Genomic DNA, 9,623 nt, shown 5'->3' with positions numbered 1-9,623 from the left:
CTGCCTGCGTGCACACAACTCCTGGCTCTTCAAGGCTTTCGTTTCTGAAATTGAGAAAACTTTCAACTGGGAACCTGGGCTGCTGACAGTGACCTGGACTTTTCCAGAGCTCCTCTCAGCATCAAAACTGGACTTGGGATCATTTTTGGCTTCACCAAGTGAGTTTCCAAATTCCTACTCTCGTGAACTGGGACCAGGACTCACATTAAAGCAGGAAGTTAGAAATGGGGAGGTACCAAGCAGTAGAAGCTTTCTGGCTCTGAGTTCCACTGCTCACCTTCCCAGCTTTGGGAGCCGGGGAAACAGGCTGAGGTAAAGTGCTCTCTCGCTGCACAAGCGTGAGGGGCCTGCGCTTCACGCCGGTGCTCACATAAGAAGCATGCTTGCGACAGGGATGCTTGAGCTTCGGGCGGTGACATGGTAGGGGACAGGCAGAGAGCCCTGGGAGTTACCAGCCTCCCCCCCCCCACTCCATCCACCCCCCCCCCCCGCCCCCGCAGCCTCATCGTCCAGCCCCAGGTCCTGGTGAAAAATGAATGGCTCTTGAGGAAAAACACCTGAGCTTCCCAAATTAGCCCTGGGGGTCCTTCTGTCTCTTCCCTAGCCCTGCTGCTAATGCTGGAACTCACAGAGACCCAGCTGGCTCTGCCTCCCCAGTGCTGATGCGAAAGGTGTGTGCCACCACATCTGTCTCTAGTTTTGCTTTTTGTTTGCTTGGTTGGGTTTTTGTTGTTGTTGTTGTTGTTTGTTTTGTTTGAGGCAGAGTTTCTCAAGGGTAGCCTTGGCTGTCTTGGACTAGTTTTGTAGACCAGGCTGGCCTCAGAGTCACAGAGAATTCACCACCTTCTGCCTCCCGAGTGCTGGGATTACAGGTGTGTGCCACCTTGCTCGGTTTCTACTTTGTGTTTCAAGTCAGGTCTCTGGGGCTGGAGAGATGGCTCAGGAGTACAGGAGGAAGAGTGCTGGCTGCTCTTCTGGAGGATCAGGGTTTAATTCCCAGCACCCACATAGCAGCTTCCAAGCACCTGTAACTCAAGTTCTAGGGGATCTGATTTACTTTTTTGGCCTTTATGAGTACCAGGCAAGCAGGTACTGCACCAACATACATGCAGACATATACATGTAAGACAAAAAATGAATTGGAAAAAAACGTCAGGGTCTCAGCAGTTCAGCTAGACTGACTGGCCAGCATGCTCACGGGTCTTCTTGTCCCTGCCCTGCTCAGGGCTGGCAGTGTACCGGTTCACTACACGTGGCTCTGACGTGGGTTCTGAAAATGCAGACATGGGCCTTCATAGTCGCATGGCAAGAAGCACTAACCCCCCCCCCCATCTCTACAGCCCTTTTTGTTTTAAAAGAAAGTGCCATCTGGGAGGTGGTGGCTCACACCTTTAGTCCCAGTGCTTGGGAGGCAGAGGCAGGCAGATCTCTGAGTTCAAAGCCAGTTCCAGGGCAGCCAGGGCTACACAGAGCAACCCATCTCAAAAAACAAAACACACACACACACACACACACACACACACACACACACACACAGCTGTCCTCTGACCTCCATGTGCACAACAGAGCACATACTGTCCCTGTGCAAACATTTTAGAATTTTTTATCTAAATGCTATTTGTGTGCACATATGCTTCTGAGGTGAGGGCTATGTCCTCTGAAGAGCAGCCTCTCCGACCGATAAGTAAAAAAATAAAATAAAATGTAAAAAATTAAGAAATGGTGGAGATCTGGGGCCTGGTGGAGATCAGGGGGCTGGAGAGATGGCTCAGAGGTTAAGAGCACGGGCTGCTCTTCCAAAGGTCCAGAGTTCAATTCCAAGCAACCACATGGTGGCTCACAACCATCTATGAGATCTGGTACCCTTTTCTGGTGGGTAGGTGTACATGCAGGCAGAACGTTGGATACATAATAAATAAATAAATAAATGAATAAATAAATAAATAAATCTTTTTAAAAAACAAAGAAAGAAGAAAGAAAGAAAGAAGTGGTGGACATCAATAGAAAAAGGCACCCAAGGTCACCCTCTGTCCTCCACAGATGGCATGTATGTACGCGTGCACACACAGAGTTCAGGAAAATGTACCACTGTAACATGAATCAAGGCTAAAATATACTTACTTAAAAGTAATTTAAAAGTCCACAGGGAACTTTCAAATGATGTACAGCAGAAAGGAGCATATCAAAGTATAAGAGGCAAATTTATCAAATTACAGCTATTCAGACTTGTCTGTAGTGCTGGGGCCTGATCAGTGCTAGATAGACAAGTCCTCTCCTGCTGAGGTAAGCCTCGCTTTCCTTTGTTTTTGTTTTGTTCTCCAGCTGAGCCTGATGCACAACTGTACCCAGGAGTCGGGAGGCAGAAGCTGGAGGGCCTGGAGTTGAAGTTGTCCTCACTATACGTGAGTTTGCAGCCTGGCTGGACTACTCGAGGCTTGCCTTCCCTGTCTTGCTCTACCACTGAGCTACACCTCCAACACTGCCTCTCCACCCACCTTTTCAGAAAAGCATTTATTAGCTGAGTGTGGTAGCAGCCGTCCTTAACCCCAGCTGTCAGCGTGCAGAGGCAGGCTGGGCCACAAAGTGAATTCCAGCATAGCCAGTGCTCCCTAGAGTCTCTGTCTCAAAACAAAACAAAACACAAAAACAAAAACAAAAAACCCCCACAAAACAAACAAACAAAAACCCAAACAAACAACAAACAAATAAATAAAAACAACCAAAACCCAACAAAACAAAACAAAACCCAATCAGGGCATGGTGGCCCATGCCTTTAATCCCAGCACGTGGGAGGCAGAGGTAGGCGGATTTCTGTGAATTTGAGGCCAGCCTGGTCTACAAAGTGAATCCAGGGTAGCCAGGACTACACAGGCAAACCCTGTCTCAGAAAAAAAACCCAACAAAATAAAACAAACCACCAAACCAGCCAGGCAGACTTAACTTCTCTTGTAAACTGGGAGAGGGTCAGTTGATACAGTGTTGCCTAGCGTACCTGAAGTCCCAGATTCAATCCCCTACACTGAGTAATCCAGGTGTGGTGGTCCACGCGTGCCTGCAACCTCAGTGTGTGAGAGGTGGACAAGCGGTCTGAACAGGAACTTCAGGGGCTTTCTCGGCTCCACAGCCCAGCCTAGGCTGCAGGAAAACCCCCTTGTTAGTGACCTCCGACCCCGTTCAAGGCGAGCATGACGGTGGGATGACTTCAAGCTTGTGAAACCACTTTAAGGCCAAGCCAAGCTTTTTCCCATGGAGGGACACCTGTCTGGCTCTGAGAGCCTAGAGAGTTGATGATGCTTTGCTTGGGGAATTGGGGAAGTAGCCAGTGACTTGTTTGTTGATTGACGGGCTTGTTCCACAGGGTACAGTTTCTACCGGCTGGGTGCTGTACTGCACACAGGAGCTTTGCTATCCCCAAGATGTTTATGGAGCCCATGTCTCTCGCCTCGGAATCCCCTGCACCCAGCAGGCTGCTAGGCCTGTAGTACACGCTCAGCAGGCGCCTATTGAACTGGGTAGTGAAAGGTTTCTTCTCCTTGCAGTGCAGCCTCTGGTGCGCCAGGTGTGAGCTCCAGCTGAAAGCCTCCTCACTCTCGCTGCTCCTGAAAGCCCTCTCTTCCGGTGGTTGGTGTTTGCTGCACTTTGTAGGGCTTCTCGCCTGGGTGGACGCACTGGTACACCATGAGGTACGAGTGGCAGCTGAAGGCCTTGGTGCCATCGGGGCACTTGAATGGCTTCTCTCCCGTGTGTGTCCCCTGGTGGAGGGCAAGTCTGGGGCGCGGCTGATTGATGCACAAATCGCACTTGAATGGCTTGTGACCGCTGTGGATCTCCTGGTACCCCATGAGCGAAGAGTGGCAGGCCATTTGCCGTACCTGCACTTGTGTGGATCCCGAGGTGGCGGATGAGACGTGGGCCCTGGTTGAAGGCCTTGCCACACTCGCTGCTCATGTATGGCCTCTCTCCCTGGGGTGCCCTCTGCGGTGCATGCTGAGCAGCGAGCTGCGGCTGAAGGCCTTCTGGCAGGCGACGCACTTGTAAGGGCCACACCGCCCACGTGGTTGTGGGTGCGGTTGTGCACGTTGACGGATGAGTGGCAGCTGAACGCCTTGGCATACTCACGGCAGAAAAAGGGCTTCTTCCGCTGTGGCAGCGCTGATGCTCCCAGAGGTTGTCGCTCCAGGGGAAGGCTTTGCCGCACGTTTGGCGGCGTTTGAAGGCCTTTTCGTGCCTGTGCCCCAGTAAGTGCAGCGCCAGGGTCAAGCTTGGCAAAAATGCCTTCCCACACTGGCTGCTCGCAGACATGCCCACCCCGGGCTGTCTGTGCTCCTCCAGTGCAGATCGCCTGGGCTCTCCTGACGGTAAGTGCGCCCTTTGGTGGGTCTGAGTCAGACCCTCTATGGACTGGCTGCGTCTGACAGGTATGGTCTTCCACAAGAGTGCCTTGCTCAGAAAAGGGGCACCCCAGGGGGAAGGTCTCCTCAGACCCACTGTGTCTGCCATGGCTCTCCTTTGTGGCAATAGGAACTGGCTTCCACAGCACAGCCTTGGTCCCAAACACAGCGTCGGTCCCAAACACAGCGTCATGCTGCAGCTCCCAGAACCAGGCACTACCCACGCTGGCTCCCATGCTTCAGAATCAAAGTCCGGGTCAGCCCAATTTTGTAACTGTTCGCCCCATCACCTCAGGCTCTGCCTTCCACTCTGTCTGAAATCAAAGCGGAGGCGGTTCCATGGGTGACCACACGCATGGCCCTGGAACTCAGACTGGGTTGCGGACCTGAGGTGAACCAGAAAATTAAGTAGAAAAAACAAAAGGCACCTGTTAGTCCAAAGGCATAAAAGCCGAGTGGCCAAGGGGAGTCTCCCAAAGGAAGACTCAACCGGGGTTCAGGTCAGTCTGGAGGGTTGAGACAGGCACAGGTAGGAGGTCTGGGCGGCAGGAGCTACTTGCCATCCACCCACAGACTGTGCTCATGTAAACCCAAGTCGAAAGAAAGATGTGATCCCTGCCGGGCACGGGAGCAATTCAGCAAGCCTCCTGGGACATTGTCTGTGGGCTTCCCTGTGGGGGGCCCCTGTGGGGGGCTGCACCAACCGCATTTTCCTTGCTCATCACCGACATGACTGCCCAGAAGCAATTCCACTATGTTTCCTCTGACTTGGGCCTTTCTCTCCTTCCTCTGTAGGAGTTTAGTTTCAGATGTAATAATGTTTCTCCAAAAGATCCAGGAAGCAGGCCTAGCATGGTGGCGCCTTTGATTCCACTACTCAGGAGGCAGAGGCAAGAAGGTCTCTGTGAGTTCTAGGCCAGCCTGGTCTACTAGTGAGCTCCAGGACAGCCAAGGCTATGTAGAGAGACCTTTTTCTGAAAGAAAAATAAAATAAAATAAAAATAAAATAAAAAACAAAAACAAACAAACAAACAAACCCCCAATCAAACGAAAATTGCATATTCTCTTGGAGGAGGCCAGGCAGTTGGATTTGATGAGTTGCATCTGCCTATCCGTGTGCCCGTGGGGTGGACTCGGTGCCGTTGAGAAACTTAATTTCTCTGCCTATTTTTTCCACCAGCTCCCAGGACAGTGTAGGGTTCTCAGCTGCAGAGAGGACCGGAAGGTCAGAACTGGCTCCTGAAGGGTAGCAGCAGGCAGCTGGAGGCAGGTGAGCAGGAGGGGGGCCCATGCTGAGGCACACTGGCAAGCCAGGAAGTGAGGATGCGGTGAGTGCTGGTGAGGAGGAGCCTGAGACGGAGGGGCCAGGGAAGGCGGCCTTTCCACACACAGAGAGCACTGCACCATAACTATAAAGGTGAACATTAAAGGTGGCTCTGTACAGGCAGGGACTGCTGCAGAGCTGGCCGGCAGGAATCAGGTGAGGAGGCCGTGGCTGCCTGGGCCAAAGCAGCCCCTGACTGGCTCTGTAGTAAGAAGCCTCAGACGCCAGCGGTGGCAGGAAGAAGGGGAGAGGCGGGTGGTGGTGGAAGGTCTGCCAATGTGTGAGAGAAGAGGCAGCTTGCAGGAGGGGGGAACACGATACACAGCTTGGAAGATGGCAGTCCTTGCCACTACGGTAAAACAGATGGTTACTGCAACTGGCAAAGAAGAAAAGGGGGTCAGGTCAGGAGGATGTTGTGGCTACACTGGGGTGGGGGTGGGGGTCGGGGCTGACAGAATAGCAGAGGTCACCAAGTGCACAGCCAGCACCAAAGCATATGATTAAAAACCCACTACCTGCACACAGCTGCCCCTCCCTCAGGACCCCAGGCCTGCACACAGCTGCCCCTCCCTCAGGACCCCAGGCCTGCACACAGCTGCCCCTCCCTCAGGACCCCAGGCCTGCACACAGCTGCCCCTCCCTCAGGACCCCAGGCCTGCACACAGCTGTCGCTCCCTCAGGACCCCAGGCCTGCACACAGCTGTCGCTCCCTCAGGACCCCAGGCCTGCACACAGCTGCCCCTCCCTCAGGACCCCAGGCCTGCACACAGCTGCCCCTCCCTCAGGACCCCAGGCCTGCACACAGCTGCCCCTCCCTCAGGACCCCAGGCCTGCTTCCAGGACACTCAGGGAAGCCTAGATCCCTTATGCAAATAGTGTGATATTTCTATGAACATGCACCCATAAACTCAGCCTATCCTTAGGTGACTGCTGATAGCCTAGATCAACAGTTCTCAACCTGTGGGTCGCTACCCCTTTCACAGGGGGCAGCTGAGACCATCAGAAAACACAGATCTTTACATTATAGAAGCAAAATTACAGTTATTAGACAGCAATAAAAATAACTTTATGGAGGGCCTAGAGAGATGGCTCAATGGTTAAGAGCATTGACTATTCTTCCAGAGGTCCTGAGTTCAATTCCCAGCAACCACATGGTGGCTCACAACCATCTTAATGGAATCTGGTGCCCTCTTCTGGCCTGCAGGCCTACATGCACACCACTGCAGAACAATATATAGGTAATAAATAAATCTTAAAACAAACAAACAAAACACATCATGGTTGGGGGCCACCACAACACAAGGACTGTAGCATTAGGAAGGTTGAGAACCCCTGACCTAGACAACAGTAACACCGTGAAAATGGGTGTGCCATGCTGTGCCAGGAAAGGGATAAAGACGAGAACACAAGTGTGCACTAGTGTTCAGGTGGAGTAACAAGTGTGCACTAGTGTTCGGGTGGGGTAACAAGTGTGCACTAGTGTTCAGGTGGGGTAACAAGTGTGCACTAGTGTTCGGGTGGGGTAACAAGTGTGCACTAGTGTTTGGGTGGGGTAACAAGTGTGCACTAGTGTTTGGGTGGGGTAACAAGTGTGCACTAGTGTTTGGGTGGGGTAACAAGTGTGCACTAGTGTTCGGGTGGGGTAACAAGTGTGCACTAGTGTTCGGGTGGGGTAACAAGTGTGCACTAGTGTTCGGGTGGGGTAACAAGTGTGCACTAGTGTTTGGGTGGGGTAACAAGTGTGCACTAGTGTTTGGGTGGGGTAACAAGTGTGCACTAGTGTTCGGGTGGGGTAACAAGTGTGCACTAGTGTTCGGGTGGGGTAACAAGTGTGCACTAGTGTTCGGGTGGGGTAACAAGTGTGCACTAGTGTTCGGGTGGGGTAACAAGTATGCACTAGTGTTTGGGTGGGGTAACAAGTGTGCACTAGTGTTTGGGTGGGGTAACAAGTGTGCACTAGTGTTTGGGTGGGGTAACAAGTGTGCACTAGTGTTCGGGTGGGGTAACAAGTGTGCACTAGTGTTTGGGTGGGGTAACAAGTGTGCACTAGTGTTCGGGTGGGGTAACAAGTGTGCACTAGTGTTCGGGTGGGGCAATTTCTTTCTAGTGTCTGCACTCTGCTGTCCGCCCAGATTCATATGTCAAACATACAAAAGACAAAAGTGTTGCTTAAAACTGTGATTTTGGCAAAAGGGGGAGAGAAGGCAAAAGAAGTTGGGGCTGGGAACAAACTCCAGGCTGTGGGCCTGTGGCTATGCTGTGGGCCTGTGGCTATGCTGTGGGCCTGTGGCTATGCTGTGGGCCTGTGGCTATGCTGTGGGCCTGTGGCTATGCTGTGGGCCTGTGGCTATGCTGTGGGCCTGTGGCTATGCTGTGGGCCTGTGGCTATGCTGGTGTCTGCGGCAGGTTGGGGACTGGGGCTGACAGAGATGGGGCTGAGAATGACAGAGACCTACCTGACCTCTGCCCACCTAACCAGGCACTGCATTCTTGGCCCAGAATACAGAACTTTGTTTTGACCACTTTTGGTCTCTTTCTACAAAAAATGTTTTTAATCTTCTGAGGCCTAACATATTCGACGTTACTGTCTATTAATTAAGTTGAAATAACTTCATTCACTTATTCATTATTATTATTTTTTTTTGTCTTTTTTGAGACAGGGTTTCTCTGTGTAGGCCAGGCTGTCCTGGACTCACTTTGTAGACCAGGCTGGCCTCAAACTGAGAGATCCACCTGCCTCTGTCTCCCAAGTGCTGGAATTAAAGGTGTGCGCCACCACTGCCTAGATCATTAAACAACTTTTAAAGGGAGGTCCCTAAAAAGAAAGTGAGAGCTTATAATATATGCCAGTAACTGGGAGGCCGAAGCAGGTGGATCACTTAGGGCATATAGTGAGTTCAAGGCCAGAGTGAGATCTGCCTCAACCAACCTCCCCCCATTTTTTTTAAACAAAAAAACTTTTGCCAGCCTCCTGCTGAGGATCTGCCAGCTGATGGCTCTCTTCAGCCAAGGATGTGGTCTTCCTGGCCCTTCCTGTGCGGCTTACCTTCATCCCCCACTTCTCCCACCACCTCTCACACTGGGTGATGCGCTGGCCTCTAATTCTCATGTGCGCACTCTTTTTCCTCTCTCAGATCCCATAAGAAGGCAGAGGTGTGGGCTGGCTTTGCCCACCGCTGAGGTCCTGGCACAGGGTGCTCTCTGGCACACAGCTGGCACTTAGCATGGTAGAGAGAGGAAAGGGCTGGTACGGGAATAGTGAAGGCACAGACAGGGCCAAAGCAGTGGGGCTGAGGAAAGAAAGTGAGCTATGACAGAGAGAGCTACCTGTATGTGAAGAGTCTCACATACAGACCCCAGTGGCAGCACCCACTGTCAAGTTCATACATGACACCCACCTTTGTCACCTGAAAAAGCTCTGGGCAAATCGGCTCTATGGCTTCTCGCTCCCACTCTACCTCGTCAGCGGGGGATCCTACTTTCATTTACACAGCCTTGCTCTGGGACCCAGCACAGCTCCAACCAGGATGCTGCTTTGTGGCTCCTTCTGGCATGGCGAACCCTGCCTCCAGATGCTCCTGTGCTGCTGCTAACGCGATCCTTCCTAACACGGGACTCCCAGCTTGGAGGAGCCAGCTCATCTAGGACAAGAAGGTTCCGGTAGCTCTCCAGTGTCACCTCCCGGTACAGAGCCCTTTGAGGAGAGTCCAGCTGATCCCGCTCCTCCTGGGTAAAGTCTACGGCCACATCCTTGAACGTCACCTGTTCCTTGAACGTCACATTCTCATTCGCCTAGGACAAGAGTGTTTCTGTGTCGAGCTGGATATTAAGAACCTCGCAGAGCACGGGATGGACAGCAGCAGATCTCAGAAGCAGAAAGCACCCTGCAGAGGCTGATGGGGGCAGGA

The sequence above is a fragment of the Acomys minous genome, assembly GCF_964271855.1.
Source record: "Acomys minous genome assembly, chromosome: 11".
Classification (NCBI taxonomy): domain Eukaryota; kingdom Metazoa; phylum Chordata; class Mammalia; order Rodentia; family Muridae; genus Acomys; species Acomys minous.
The sequence above is the reverse complement of the archived record's forward strand: the minus strand, read 5'-3'. Positions refer to the sequence as shown.